Below are 16,320 nucleotides of genomic sequence, written 5' to 3' on the forward strand. Positions count from 1 at the left end.
CCAACTCAATCATCAAGTTTGCGGACGACACAACAGTGGTAGGCTTGATTACCAACAACGACGAGACGGCCTACAGGGAGGAGGTGAGGGCCCTCTGAGTGTGGTGTCAGGAAAATAACCTCACACTCAACGTCAACAAAACTAAGGAGATGATTGTGGACTTCAGGAAACAGCAGAGGGAACACCCCCCTATCCACATCGATGGAACAGTAGTGGAGAGGGTAGCAAGTTTTAAGTTCCTCGGCATACACATCACAGACAAACTGAATTGGTCCACTCACACAGACAGCATCGTGAAGAAGGCGCAGCAGCGCCTCTTCAACCTCAGGAGGCTGAAGAAATTCGGCTTGTCACCAAAAGCACTCACAAACTTCTACAGATGCACAATCGAGAGCATCCTGTCGGGCTGTATCACCGCCTGGTATGGCAACTGCTCCGCCCACAACCGTAAGGCTCTCCAGAGGGTAGTGAGGTCTGCTCAACGCATCACCGGGGGCAAACTACCTGCCCTCCAGGACACCTACACCACCCAATGTTACAGGAAGGCCATAAAGATCATCAAGGACAACAACCACCACAGCCACTGCCTGTTCACCCCGCTATCATCCAGAAGGCGAGGTCAGTACAGGTGCATCAAAGCTGGGACCGAGAGACTGAAAAACAGCTTCTATCTCAAGGCCATCAGACTGTTAAACAGCCACCACTAACATTGAGTGGCTGCTGCCAACACACTGACACTGACACTGACTCAACTCCAGCCACTTTAATAATGGGAATTGATGGGAAATGATGTAAATATATCACTAGCCACTTTAAACAATGCTACCTAATATAATGTTACATACCCTACATTATTCATCTCATATGCATACGTATATACTGTACTCTATATCATCTACTGCATCCTTATGTAATACATGTATCACTAGCCACTTTAACTATGCCACTTTGTTTACATACTCATCTCATATGTATATACTGTACTCGATACCATCTACTGTATCTTGCCTATGCTGCTCTGTACCATCACTCATTCATAGATCTTTATGTACATATTCTTTATCCCCTTACACTGTGTATAAGACAGTAGTTTTGGAATTGTTAGTTAGATTACTTGTTGGTTATTACTGCATTGTCGGAACTAGAAGCACAAGCATTTCGCTACACTCGCATTAACATCTGCTAACCATGTGTATGTGACAAATAAAATTTGATTTGATTTGATATGGGGAAGTGTCACAAGCCAGTTGAATTGGATGGGTTGAAGTGAATCAACACCTTATCAATCAACACTGCCTTTTCTTTCTTGAAAGTAGCGTCCACGACCAGAGTTTGTTCTCTCTCATTAACTCATGCCAGCTTTTTGATTAACTTCCGTAGTAGTTCAGGAGGCCCAGGAATGACTTCAGATGGCTTACATTCTCGGGAGCAGGACCCTCTGCAATGACTGTCACTTTCGATGGGGCTGTGTGGAGAACGTCAGCATCAATCACATGGCCTAAGGAAATGCACTGCATGCATGAAAAAGTTGCTCTTCTCTTTTTACGAACACGTAAGCCTTACTCTTCGAGATGATTAACCCGTAATAAACATTCATAGAAAATACAAGTGTTATACATCGGCTTAATGATAAACTTCTTGTTAATCCAGCCGCTTTGTCAGATTTCACAAAGGCTTTAATCCGAAAGCATACCATGCGATTATCTGAGGACAGCGCCCCTCTTACAAAAGCACACAAACATTTTACAACCAAGGAAAGGACTTACAAAAGTCAGAAATGGCGATAAAATTAATTACTTACCTTTGAAGATCTTCATATGGTTGCAGTCACAAGAGTCCCAGCTACACAAAAATGTTTGTTTTGTTCGTTAAAGTCCCTCTTTATATCCCAAAAACTCTGTTTTGTTGGCACGTTTTGTTCAGTAATCCACTAGCTCAAAGGCGGTCAAAACATGCAGATGAATACTGTCACGACTTCAACAGAAGGTAACTCCTCTCCCTGTTCGGGCGGCGCTCGGCGTCGCCGGTTTACTAGCCGCCACCGATCCCTTTTTCCTTTTCTGGTTGTTTTGTCTGTGTTCCTTTTCACACCTGGTTTCATTTGCGTTTATTTCTGTGTGTATATATGGCACCTGTTGCCTGCCTTCGTGCGGGATTAAGCTTGTGTGTATTTGCGCTCGATTATCTTTGATGTTTATTGTTTTCACTATTACGCACGTGTATGTAAGTTTCGGAACTGAGTTTGTTCCTCCGTGCGTTTTGCATGAGTTTCTGTATTGTTTTCACTATTTAGGCACGTGTATGTAAGTGTCGGAACTGTGGTTGTTCCTCCGTGTGTTGGCACGAGTTTCTGATTCTTCGAGAGCGTAGTTTTGGATTTTCGTCTGTGCCATTTTTGTATTGTTGGACTATATATATATATATATATATATATATATATATTAAACACACTTCTCAAAAATCCCTGCTCTCCTGCGCCTTACTCCTACACCTCTCACCGAGAAGCACCTTATCACAAATACATCCTAATAGTACCGGTAAAGTTTGTCGAAACATGTCAAACGATGTTAATAATTAATCATCAGGTTATCAATTGTCGAAATAATCGATAATATTTCAACCGGACAATAGCGTATTCAATAGAAAGGAAAAACAAAGAAGGGCGCGCAATCGATCACGAAACCAGCTCTGCATTCTTCCTCAGTCCACTGACAAAAAGGTCTCATTCTAATTCATTTTTCAGAAAACAAGCCTGAAACAATGTCTAAAGACTGTTGACATCTAGTGGAAGCCATAGGAACTGCAATCTGGGTCCTAACCCATTAGATACTGTATAGGCATTCAATTGAAAATTGAAAAGAATCCCACTTCCTGGATGGATTTTCCTCAGGTTTTCGCCTGCCATGTCAGTTCTGTTATACTCACAGACATTATTTTAACAATTTTGCTAACTTTAGTGTTTTCTATCCAAATCTACCAATTATTATTATTATTATTATTATTATTATTATTATGCATATCCTAGCTTCTGGGCCTGAGTAACAGGCCGTTTACTTTGGGCACGCTTCTCATCCAGACGTCGAAAAACTGCCCCCAAGCTATGAGAAGTTAAAAGTCTTTTACATTTTAGTAATTTAACAGACGCTTCTATCCGGAGTGACATACAGGAGCAATTAGTGTTAAGTGCAATCTTCCCTCTAAACTGTGTGAGTGCCCATGCACGCAGTAGCAAGAGATTGACACACAGCTCCCCAGGACTGCTCAGCCCACAGAGAGAAGCACGAGATTGAACTTCACTCTAGAGCATTAGTCACCAACTGGTCGATCGCGACCAATCGACAAGGTATTCCTAATCGATCGACAACCATTTCTGTTAAAAAAAACAATGATAAAGCCTTGTGTTCTTCTTTCTTTTTGTCTCGGGCTGTTGGTGGAAGATGCACCCGCACCCGCCAGGTAGGCAAACTGTTGCCATTTTGGACCATTTCATGTGTCTGAAGGTACAAACTGTGCCTTCCCGGTGGGCCTAGAGAAGAAATCACGTACACTAGGCTTACTGCTGGCTAATCGGATGGCTCAGATGAACGTGTCTGCAGTAACATAGCAGCCATAAAAGAAAGCTACACAAAGTTGATACTGTGAGATTTCAAAATGTCTAAAACTATGACTACAGAGAGACTGTCAACGAATACAGCAAAGACATGCTGTTTTTATGAGTGAGTTCATGTTTAAGTTCTTACTCAGCACTGTCAGCACTCTATTCAACACTTTGATAAGCCATAAAATGTGCGTTCTTCCTATTTCCACTCAGCACTGCAACAAGCACTGCAGCAGTAATGAATGAGTAGGAAAGTGAAACCTATAGGCTTGCGTTGTTATTATTAGCGGCTTGGGTCTTTTTCAATATCCAGGAATATTACACTTTCTCTGTTCATAGGAGTAACAACATGAATTTGTGCATGAGGCAGAAATAATGTGGTGCGACTTGAGTTTCGCCATCAGCTGGAAGACGGTGTCCCTTTTTGGTCAGTGTCAGTGGAGGAAAGAGAGAGCGGAGGGATGTTGAGAGGCTGACCCTCAGTCTGCTGCTCTCCCCTCTGCTGAGACTGACCATCAAATGAAGGCACCATCAGCCAAGTAAAATACAAATAAAAAACAAATGATTTAAATGTATGCCCGCTCAGCTGTGCTTCACAAGTAATATTACAACAGATCTATTACCTCTGTGATCATATAGCCTACCTCAAATTTTGAAATATAATTTTAAAAAATGTCTTGAACAACAATGCATTGGCAGCAAAGCCAATATGCGGTGATAATGTATTGGTCCTATAGCTTACTGCATAAACCTCATTGCTACAGTACTGTTTTTAATTGGTTACTGGCTTACATTTTTTAAGTTATGTAAAAACTAATCTGACAGGTAGATCTCGGCTTGCATTTTGATTCAAATTGACCTTGACTCAGAAAACGTTGGTGACCACTGTTGTAGTTCTCCCTGTTAACACTATCAACATTTGCCTTTAATGTGGCAACGGTGATCAAGTCAATGCAATTTTAGACTCTTTCAATGCAACATACCGAAACAAAATTACCTATGCAAGAGATTGTTGTCGGCAGAACGCATCGGAGTAGGATTCTATTTGGGGCGGCAGGTGGTTAGAGCGTTGGACTAGTAACCGAAAGGTTGCGAGTTCAAACCCCCGAGCTGACAAGGTACAAATCTGTCGTTCTGCCCCTGAACAGGCAGTTAACCCACTGTTCCCAGGCTGTCATTGAAAATAAGAATGTGTTCTTAACTGACTTGCCTGGTTAAATAAAGGTAAAATAAAAAATTAAATAAACACTACTCAGCCCGTACTCTACACAGACCGGTGCAGCATAAACAATCAGAGCTGCAGTAGGCCTATATGCAAATAGACAATTGCCATGTATGGATCTGTGCCATTTGCATTGAACTGGACTCTGTTAACAACATGAGCGGTTGTGAGTAGATGCACTTGTTTTGAGATCAAAGCGAGAGCTGTATGTAGCCAAGTGTGCACATTGTGTTCATATCTTTTGCTAGTTAGTGAGTTATTAGCCCTGTTATAGATAATTTGTTGTGAACAATAGGGGAGGGATTGCTTCCTACAAGAGCACAAAACATATACATTTCTAGACATCTTTGAAAAGAAGGTCAGGTAAAGAGCTTTGTTCGTTTCTTAAAGGGGCAGTGTTGTATTTTGAGACAGGCTTGAAAAAGCTAAGTAGACAATAAGCAGAGCGTAGAATAATTTGTCTTATTCTCTGTAATAATGGTATGGAAAAATAATACATTTAATTTGGAAAGTGGTTTCTTGCATCAAACAATATAACAATATTTTCAGTCACCTCCCTTTCTGATGGACAAGTGGATAAACAGGTTAATGTCAAGCCCTGCATGTTTTTTCCCCCAAAAGTCTCATGGAATATAGGCCAACATTGCGATGTGATTGGCTTTGTGTTCTGTCACTCATGGGGACACTACATCATCGCCAATTTTAAGTCCTTAGTAAGAGTAGACATCCCAAATTTTAGGCCTTTGGTTCCTGCCATGGAGTTATACTACAAGTGTTCTTTTTTTAACACCTCCACCAACCCCCTCTTCAGAGGACAAATATCTTAGTTTTTTTTACAGCTACTTTGCTACATATACATACATTTTACATATACATTTTACATACATGGTACTTTTATATAAAGCAGTCACATAACAATTATATATTATCAAACATAAGCTCTTTAATCCCACCCCTCAGCCACTCTCAGCCCATCCCACTTATCACCATAGACCACCCTTGTTTGGTTTCCATGTGCCATATACAGTATTTTTCAATTGTGCTGTGATGTTTTACTTTTTTTTTATACCTTTCTTATCATATATTATCCACAGATTGTGAGCTAAAGATGAAAACCTTTCCCACGAGTATTATTATATTATTTATTGATTGACTATGGCTTTCCAAATCGCCCAACACTGCTTTAGGTTAATTTTAAGTGCATGTTGTGATTTTTTAACCATTCCTGAACCTGTGACCAGAAACAAGCTACATAGGGGCAATACCAGAATGAATGATCGATTGATTCTGTCTCTTCGCAGCAGAGATTGTTGTATTCGCCATATATATAGCATTCTGTTGGTTGCAAGAACTTTATATAATCATTTAAATTGAAAAACTCTAAGTGTTGAATCATGTGTAGTTTTTTGTACCAGTTCATAAACCATGTGCCATGGAATTGGTACATCAAAAATCTCCTTCCATTTATTTTGCAACCTGTTTCTATTTAAGCCAGTTCCTTTCAGCCAATTTGAATCTTAAATATATGGCAGGCAAACAAGTTTCCTACCTTCTCCCTTTTCCACTTGCTTCCTTCATTTTTGTGGTAGTGCTGCAATCAGTTGGATGTAAATTTGGATTGAGCAGATATTCCCATATATTTTCGTTAACTGTATATGTGACATAACTCCTCCGTTTCCATTCATAATATCATTAATAAATTTAATACAATTTTAAACATTTTTTCCATAAAGAATGTTTTTTTTATTAATCCGTATATTAGAGTTTAACTTCTTATGGCTGCAATCCCATTAACGGGATCATTTTCATCAACAACCGCTGAATTGCATAACGCCACGTTCAAATAATATTACTAAAAATATTTATATTCATGAAATCACAAGTGCAATATAGCAAAACACAGCTTAGCCTTTTGTTAATCCACCTGTCGTGTCAGATTTTGAAAATATGCTTTACAGCGAAAGCAATCCAAGCGTTTGTAAGTTTATCGATCGCTCGACATTACATTATGAACACCTAGCATCAAGTAGCTTGGTCACGAAAATCAGAAAAGCAATCAAATGAATCGTTTACCTTTGATGATCTTCAGATGTTTTCACTCACGAGACTCCCAGTTACACAATAAATGTTCCTTTTGTTCCATAAAGATTATTTCTATATCCAAAATACCTCCGTTTGTTTGGTGCGTTATGTTCAGAAATCCACAGGAAAGAGCGGTCATGACAACACAGACAAATTCCAAATAGTATCCGTAATGTCCACAGAAACACGTCATACGTTTTTTTATAATCAATCCTCAGGTTGTTTTTAAAATATATAATCGATAATATATCAACCGCAACTGTCTTTTTCAGTAGCAGAGGGAAAGGCCATGGCTGCCCAAACTCTGTTGCGCATACAAAACCCTGCTGGCACCCGGCCATACAATGACGCGATGTTATATTTCTCACTCATTTTTCAAAATAAAAGCCTGAAACTATGTCTAAAGACTGTTGATACCTTGAGGAAGCGATAGGAAAAGGAATCTGGTTGATATCCCTTTAAATGGAGCAAAGGCAGGCTATGGAACATGTAGTTTTCAAAATAGAAGCCACTTCCTGGTTTGATTTTCCTCAGGGTTTCGCCTGTCATATCAAATCAAATCAAATCAAATTGTATTTGTCACATACACATGGTTAGCAGATGTTAATGCGAGTGTAGTGAAATGCTTGTGCTTCTAGTTCCGACAATGCAGTAATAACCAACAAGTAATCTAACTAACAATTCCAAAACTACTGTCTTATACACAGTGTAAGGGGATAAAGAATATGTACATAAGGATATATGAATGAGTGATGGTACAGAGCAGCATAGGCAAGATATATCAGTTCTGTTATACTCACAGACAATATTTTGACAGTTTTGGAAACTTTAGAGTGTTTTCTATCCAATACTAATAATAATATGCATATATTAGCAACTGAGACTGAGGAGCAGGCCATTTACTTTGGGCAACTTAATCATCCAAGCTACTCAATACTGCCCCCAGCCATAAGAAGTTAACCATAACATTTGTTGTAATATTTGTTTGAACTTTTCTGGAGGATAAAACTGAAATTGTAACCAGTTTTGTATGGCTTGTTTAAGAAAGGGCGATACTTTGGGAGCACGTGATGCCGCGGAGCTGAGCAGACGTTGACAAACCGAGCTCTTCAAAGTTATTCTATTTTTACCTAAATAACAACGTTGAAACAATATTCTAACATCGGCTGATAAATTGTCAAGTACTTACCTTCCCAAAGAGCCATGGACCTCCGACCGAGAGGCAAGAAGGACGACCAAAACGTAGTTGATTCCCAAGATAACGATAACGCTACAGCTAGCAAGATTAGCATTAGCCCTCATAACTCAGACGACAGTTCCAGACTGTTGCCCTCAGCAGCCTCTTGCGAGCCTGCCAACATGCTGGCTACTCTCCTCCGGGAAATTCAGGATGGTAACAGAGGTCTTTCTCTGAAAATTGATAAGAAATCGGCTGAACTCCATTCTTCCATTGACGACCTGAAATCCTCCATGAATGATCTCCTTTTGAGAACGACTGAGGCAGAGTTGCGCATTAGAACAGTTGAAGATACCATCGCTAGACATGACCAGGTCTTGACACAACTGCAAAAGGACAATGCCTACCTCAAAAACAAGGTAGATCAGATGGAGAACCAGAGTAGACGTAGTAATATCCGTGTGGTGGGATTGAAAGAGGACAGCGAGGGCCGTGACCCGGTCCGTTTCTTCACTCAATGGATCCCGGAGGTCCTAGGCATAATCAACTTCACCAAGCCGCTGGAAATCGAACGCGCCCACAGAACATCAGCGCCGAAACCCCGGCCAGATGAGCCCCCACGAGCCGTCCTGATCAGGTTCCTCCGTTTCCAAGACAGAGAGAAGATACTGCAACTCGCAAGAGCCAAACGGGACATCACCATCGATGGAAAGAGGGTCAGTCTTTTCCCAGATATGAGCGCGGATCTCGCCAGACGCCGCAAGCAGTTCAGACCTGCCGCCAAAGCACTGAAGGAGAAGAACATCACCGGCTACCTCATCCACCCTGCGCGGATGAAAGTTCAGTACAAAGGCCGAAGCCATCTCTTCAACACACCGGGAGAAGTGCACACTTTTCTCAAAGAACTGAGCAAAGTCTGAGCCAGGACGGTCTCTCTGGGGGATAAAATGCAGTTAGTTTGTTTTCTCTTATCCGGATTGAACTGCTGGTATCTCCCGGTCACTTTAATTGATTTGTACATTTTCAACTAACCGTATCTTCCTGGGGTGAGTTCTATTACATTTACAGGAGAGTATATTTTGGTTTAGTCCATATCTACTGGGTGAAGCAATAAGTGGGTTTAGGCCCACTGCTTTCCCCCTCATTTATGTTAATCTTTCGAAAAGAGACTCAAGCATCCCTTACCGTGGGCAGTAAATATTCAGCCATAAATATCTATTCACAACGTTTGTTTTCAATTTAGAGAGCTCGCAGGTTTTAGTTTACGCCAAGGTTTAGCTAGTAAGAGCAAGATGGAAAGCGAGCAGCAACGTATCTCTACAAGTGTATTCATGTTTGATTGTTGGGATTGTTGTTTTAGTCTGACAATCGGGGTGGGTGGGATTTTTATTATTTTTTTCTTCCTTTTTTCTATGTTTATTGTTTCCTTCCTAAAGAGACACACAGGTCACTTTTGTGCTCAAACCAAAGCTGAAACATTTCCTAATTATCTGCATATGATAGATTTCTATTCAGTTACATATTTGAAACCCAATTTATGCTTAATCCACTGAAATATGTCACATTCAATGTAAAAGGTCTTAACAGCCCGATTAAAAGGAAAAGAGTCTATACACACCTTAAGAAATTAAAGGCCGACATTGTGTTTTTACAAGAAACACATCTTACAGCCAGTGAACACAATAATTTGAAGAGGGAATGGGTAGGACATGTTTTTGCATCCTCTTTTAACTCCAAAGCAAGAGGAACTGCAATTTTGATAAGTAGACACATCCCCTTCTGCGCCAACAACACCATCTCTGATCCCTCTGGCAGGTTTGTTTTGGTGCAGGGGCATATGTTTTCAGAGTCTTGGACCCTATTGAATATTTATGCTCCTAACTTCGATGACCATATGTTTATTCAGAATGTCTTCCTTCAGGTTGCTCAAGCACCACCAGGATGGCTACTGGTTGGAGGAGATTTTAATTTTTGCTTAGATACAGTTCTTGATAGGTCTTCTGATAAACCCTCACTTCTTACCAAAGCCGGCAAGCTCACCATGTCATTCATGAAAGATCTCAATTTACTAGACATCTGGAGACAGTTGCACCCACAGGATAGGGACTACTATTTTTATTCACACCCACACAAGACACACACACGCATAGATAACTTTTTACTTTCGACACAACTGTTTCATAGAGTGTTAGATGTCGAGTATCTCCCCAGATTGCTTAGTGACCATTCTCCTCTGGTATTATCAATCTCCATTCCTACCAAGGTAAATGGAGCATATAGATGGAGACTAAATTCTACACACCTAAAGCAACCTGAATTTTGTGCATTCATCAAAGAGCAGATCAATATTTTTACTTTGACAAACAAACCCTCTGCTCCTGACAGCTTCATTCTTTGGGACACATTGAAGGCCTATCTGAGGGGACAGATTATTTCCTATACTAAAGGGCTGAAGAAAAAACACGGTGCGGATCTGAGTGCCCTTGAATCTGAAATCTCCGAGCTAGAGAAAACCTACCAAAGAGGCCCGACTAAAGATCTATACAGGCTTTTGGTATATAAAAAACTTAAATATAATATTCTGATCACATATCAAGCTGAGAGGGCCATCACTAAATCAAAACAGCGTTATTATGAGCTTGGAGAGAAAGCTCACAAAGTATTGACATGGCAACTGAAAGCAGAGGAAAGTAAGAGGACAATTAATTCCATAGAAACTCTTACTAAAGAGATATCTTTCGACCCTACTGAAATTAATAATACTTTTAAGAAATACTATGAAGACCTCTACACTTCCCAATCAAGCGATGATCTATCAGAGATAGACTCCTTTCTCTCCTCTCTCAACCTCCCATGCCTGTCAGGGGAAGACAGCGAGCGCCTGAGTGAACACTTCTCAGTTCCTGAATTGTTGGAGGCCATTACATCCTTACCTTCTAATAAATCTCCTGGGGAGGATGGCTTCCCTCCAGAGTTCTATAAAGAATTTAGGGAGCTGTTGGTCCCCTACCTTATGGAGGTACTTAAAAAATCCAGAGAAGACAACTGCTTTCCAGAGTCCTTCTCTCAAGCAGTGATTACTGTAATCCACAAGAAAGGGAAAAACCCGCTAAAGTGCGCCTCCTACAGACCAATCTCTCTCCTTAACACAGATTGTAAACTGGTCACCAAGATGTTATCTAAGACACTGGAGTCATGTCTTCCCCTGTTGGTCAACCCAGATCAGACTGGCTTCATAATTAATAGATTGTCCTCCAATAATCTCAGAAGGTTCTTTGATATAATTCACCTTGCTAACAAAAACAAAATACCTAGTGTCGCAGAGTCCCTCGACGCTGAAAAGGCCTTTGATAGGGTTGAATGGCCATACCTCTTTCGCGTCTTGGAAAAGTTCGGTTTAGGTACCGTGTTTATAAATTTGATAAAATCACTCTACAAATCTCCTAAAGCTAGGATTGCAACCAATGGGATTACTTCCTCCTCTTTCCCTCTTTATAGGGGGAACAGACGAGGTTGCCCAATTAGCCCCCACCTCTTTGCCCTCGCCATTGAACCGTTGGCTGAGGCTATTAGAACGTGCCCTGACATACATGGCTTTGAGGTGGGCCCCCATACCCATAAATTATCACTCTTTGCGGACGACCTTATCTTATTTCTAACAAACCCAGAACACTCCCTCTCTCACTTGCAGATCCTACTACAGTGTTATAGTTCTTTCTCTGGATATAAGGTCAATTTTGACAAAAGCGAAATCTTACCGTTGTCTGTCTTTGACCATCATACCATCAAGCACACGTTTCCTTTCAGATGGTCGCCTATGGGCTTCACATATTTGGGCATAATGGTGGATGGTAATCTGAACAACCTCTATAAACTCAATCTGGACAGTTTGTTGCAAAAGGTGGAGGTTGACCTTTGTAAATGGATGGACTTACCTCTCACTCTACTGGGTAGAATCAATGTAATTAAAATGAATGTCCTGCCCAGGTTTCTATATCTGTTTCAATCTCTCCCTATCCCTGTTCCCGCAGCATTTTTTTCCTCTCTCGACAAGCTGACCAGACGGTTTATCTGGCATGGCAAAACCCCTAGGGTTGGCCTGGATAAACTGACCCTTGATTACAGTCAAGGGGGCTTAAACCTCACCAATTTTAGAATGTACTACTGGGCTGCACAGTCTAGGTTTCTGGCTCAGAGGTTTGACAATGGTCCCTCTCCCTCATGGTTGAACATTGAAAAGCTTGAGGTAAATGATGACACTGGGGCAGATTTGTTTTACAAATGGGACAGAAAATCTATAAAAACCATCACAGACAACCCTTTAATCATACATTCTGTCCTGGCATGGTGCAAACTGCATGAGCTGTTCAGACGAGGGGGATTCCTTTCCCCTAAAACCCCTTTATGGAACAATAGATTCATCCCTATGTTTTTCCAGAATAGTAACTTTAGACCATGGTCTGATAAGGGGGGGGATCACTCTTCTGGAACATTGTTACGAGGAGGGAGTTCTTATGTCTTTTGATCAGCTGAAACAGAAATACCACTTGCCTAACAGGGACTTCTTTAGCTACCTACAACTACGAAACTTTATTAGGGTGACTCTCAAGGGACAATGGAACCTACCTAAGATGTAAACCTATTGAACAACTCTGCCACGCAGACCAACCACTGTTCAAGACCATTTCCCGTGTTTACAATGCTCTTATGTCAGGACTAACACTGCCTGGGCTAGATAAACACCGACTTAGATGGGAGAAAGATCTGGGTATTGATCTTGATGATGATCTATGGAGTGACCTATGCAGGGATGGTGTTACATCCACATTGAACTCCAGATACAGACTGATCCAGTTTAATTTCCTCCATCAGCTCTATATCACCCCATCTAGACTGCACAAGTTCAACCCAGATATCTCCTCCCTATGTTTTAGATGTGGCTCAGATGAAGGAACATTCCTCCATTCCACTTGGCAGTGTTCAAAACTACACGGTTTCTGGCAGGGGGTATGCGATACCATATCCTCAATTCACGGGGTTGCATTCCCTTTAGACCCGGAGGTCTGTCTACTGGGTAACTTTACTAACACCAATCTTAGGCAAAGCCATACTATAAAGCTAACAGAAATATTGCTAGCGATTGCCAAGAAATGTATTGCCTTGAAATGGAAATTGGATTCCTCCCTGCCAGTAGCAATGTGGCTATCGGAAGTTAATAGTTGTATCCCTTTGGAGAAAATCACTTACTGCTTGAGGAATAAGTTAAAGACATTTTACAGAATTTGGCAACCTTTTGACTATATGGAGAATCTCCCCCCACATCTCATTGATTGAATCTATATATAATCCTCACATGTTTCACACGTAACGTATAATATGTAGCCTACGGAAGGTGATCCAATGTCTCGTTATTATTATTTTTCTTATTGTATGTTTGTATATATAATTATAATTATAATTTATTTTTGTTACGCTCGTCTGTTACTGTCACTTTGTCCTATCGTTGTCTAATATCTTTTCACTTTTGTTTTGAATGTTCTTAATTGGAAAATGCAAAAATAAAATATTAAAAAAGAAAAAAAAAGAAAGGGCGATACTTTAAACAAATTTTCATTTCAATTAGTTGAAAATGAGAAGTTGTAATCTATATGAAGGCAAAAAGTCAATTTGAGAACAAAGGATGAGCCTTTCTTAATAATCTACTGGAGAAACATTTTGGGTTTCAATACTTTCTGAGAAGTAACCATTATTTACTATTTTATATCTGGGGTTGCTGTACATAACTTTAACCCATTGTATAAGAGATTTTCCTAAATTAAAGTTATCAAGGTATTTATATATAAATTCTAGACGTACTTTATCAAACGCATTTTCAAAATCTGCTATGAAGAACAGGCCTGGTATCTTCGATGTTTCATAATGTTCAATTGTTTCAAGTAATTGTCGTATATTATCTCCCCAAAAATGTTTTACTTTTTAAAATTATGAACACAACAAATACAAAAAACAGAAATATACAAACAAGAGTACATAAACCTGCAGACATTTGCTCATCTCCCGTTCTGCACACACGTGTTCACATTTTCCGTCTGTTGCCTGGATCGCAGTCATAGTTGTTTTCGTTATCAATAATAACTTTGGAGATATGTGCGTTTCTATCAAAGTAAGTGCCTTAATTACGTTATAATAGTTTCTGCATCTCTGTTATGTTGTTTCTACTGTAGCATAATATTTTTTTGTATATTCCTTAACTGTAGACACGCGAGGTAAAGTTACTCATTTCATAACCTTTATGGTGTTATACTCAATGCTTAGGTAGCTAGCTACATTCTTCTATTAGCTATGGAAAACAATGCTAATTGCGCCAGAGAAGTATTAGCATGTGTTCTATTTTGAAGCTACCCTGGAAAAATGTAAAAATATCTTCTTATACCACTGTTTTCTGAGTGCATTCCATAAATCTGTTTATCATGTCCGCCTTATCCACTGCCCCCATTTTGAGGTTATAGTCAAGCACGCAGTCAGGTTTGATTTTTCTCTCTCCCGTCAGGTGGTCCATCTACCCTGTGGCCGACATGGTTGCTGTATGGACAGTGGAGAGGACATGGATGTCTCGTTTGTCATGCCACTTTACTGCCAGCTGTTGACATTTCCTATTTTGTGTAACGGGTCATTTAGGATGGCATTAGCATTGTTGATGAAATGCAGTCTTGGGAAAATAGGGTGGCAAAGAAGGGAGTTGCAAACATAGGATCTGTGCTCCAGTATTCTCTTACGGAGTTCTTCTTTACTATCCCCATGAGAAGGACTGTTACGGATACTGGTATCCTGTGTGTGTATTTCTTTTCTCTCCTTATCCCCTCCTCGCAGGTGGCAATCATCATTCCCCAATCAGTCATCAATCTGAAGAAGCTATATTGAAGTAGGCTAGTCTAATTTAGTGGTGTTATTGGATATGTGTTTCTTTCCTTGGGTCCAGCTTTATTTGGTGTTTACCAAATAAAGGGGCGGCAGGGTAGCCTAGTGGTTAGAGTGTTGGACTAGTAACCGGAAGGTTGCAAGTTCAAAACCCCCGAGCTGACAAGGTACAAATCTGTCGTTCTGCCCCTGAACAGGCAGTTAACCCACTAGGCCGTCATTGAAAATAAGAATTTGTTCTTAACGGACTTGCCTAGTTAAATAAAGGTTTTAAGAAAAAAAGAAACCATGAGTGTTTGACGGTAGATTTAAGTTGTCTGTGGTTTTTCGTTCTCATTGTTACTTTTTCACTATTATGATTTGCATAAACGGGTCTCGTTTCCATCCCTTCTAGACTGCAGGGCCAAAGGGATTCGTAACAAGGACTATCACCAGGAAGGTATATATTTAACAAATTGTGGTTGTCCCCCCCCCACTTCTGGCTCTCTCTTCTCCTGTAGCTCCAAGGCATAGCGATTGGTTTCTGCTATATCTCCCACCAGATCCTCTGTCAGAAACAACTTGAAGCAATCGGCCTCAGATGGAAATGGCAAGGGGCGTTAAACTCCAGACTGGGACTCATCAAAGCAAACAACAGGGCCAGGAGGGGTGAAATGGCTGGCAGCCTTCCAGCTACCACAGAACTTCTGTACTTCATCCATTGTCGGTCTGCCTCCATCACCACCAGCATCTTCAAAGGGAACTGGGACTTTGTCAGTGGTCAAGGGGTCCTCAGATTCAGGGTTCTCAATGGCTGGGGGGGGGGGGGGGGGGGCAGCTCCTCACTGTCAGAACCTGATTCCTGACTTTCAGACTCATTGTCAGAAGTTTTGAAAATCTCGTTATCCCTTTCATGCCCTGCCTCCAGTCTACTTACCGATATCTGAACAAGAGAGCCTCATCGAAATTGAAACAAGCGATTCTGTGAAAATAGAATTTAATCAGAAGCCACTGCCAGATTTCTGGATTGGGCTGCGCTCAGAGTATCCTGCCTTAGCAAATTGCGCTGTTAAGACACTAAATGCCCTTTGCAACCACATACCTTATGTGAGAGTGGGTCCTCGGCCCTCACTAGCATGAAACTAAATACGGGCACAGACTGTGTGGAAAATGATTTAAGACTCTCTCCAATACAACCCAACATTTCAGAGTTATGTGCATCCTTTCAAGAACACCCTTCTCATTAACCTGTGGTGAATTATTCACAGTTTTCGATTAACAAATAAGGTTTTATATGTAAGCTGGTTAAATAAAGCGCAAAATTATTGATTGTTATATTATTAT

Source organism: Oncorhynchus nerka, linkage group LG23 (genome assembly GCF_034236695.1).
Source record: "Oncorhynchus nerka isolate Pitt River linkage group LG23, Oner_Uvic_2.0, whole genome shotgun sequence".
In the NCBI taxonomy this organism is placed as follows: domain Eukaryota; kingdom Metazoa; phylum Chordata; class Actinopteri; order Salmoniformes; family Salmonidae; genus Oncorhynchus; species Oncorhynchus nerka.